This window comes from Hydra vulgaris, chromosome 14 (genome assembly GCF_038396675.1).
Source record: "Hydra vulgaris chromosome 14, alternate assembly HydraT2T_AEP".
Lineage (NCBI taxonomy): Eukaryota > Metazoa > Cnidaria > Hydrozoa > Anthoathecata > Hydridae > Hydra > Hydra vulgaris.
This window is the reverse complement of record NC_088933.1, coordinates 14742501-14743117: the sequence shown is the minus strand read 5'-3', so window position 1 is coordinate 14743117 and position 617 is coordinate 14742501.

Here is a 617-nt window from a genome sequence, read left to right as displayed (position 1 = left end):
AGCACCCTGGTCGTCCGACATCCTGGACTAGATAATAGAAAGCCGAATTGTCAACAATCGAAAAGGGGTCAGTCAGAGAAAAATAGGTATTAAATTCGATGTAAATCAATCGACAATTGGTCGTCAATTAAAAAAAATGAATATTAATTATAAAAAACGTGAAAGACACCAAAATACACTATGGAACAACAAATAAAGGCAAAGAAAAGAAGCAGGAAACTAGTTAACCAACTCTATAACACAAAGTCGCTTCTAGTCATCGATGACGAAAAATACTTTCGTTTTGCAGGGGACAATATGCCTGAAAATTCTGGATACTACACAAACAACAAAAAGACATGACCAGAAAGTGTTCGTTTTATAGAAAAAGAGAAATTTCCAAAAAAATTATTAATGTGGATAGCAATATCTGACCATGGTAAGTTCGAGCCATTGTTTCGCACTCAAAAGGCTGTAGCGATCAATTCATCAATCTATATTAATGAATGTTTAGAAAAACGACTTCTTCTATTTATTCACAAGTATCATGGAAACTTTAACTATTTATTTTGGCCAGATTTAGCAAGTTCTTATTATTCTAAAGAATCTCTAAATTGTATGGATAAATATGTCTATTA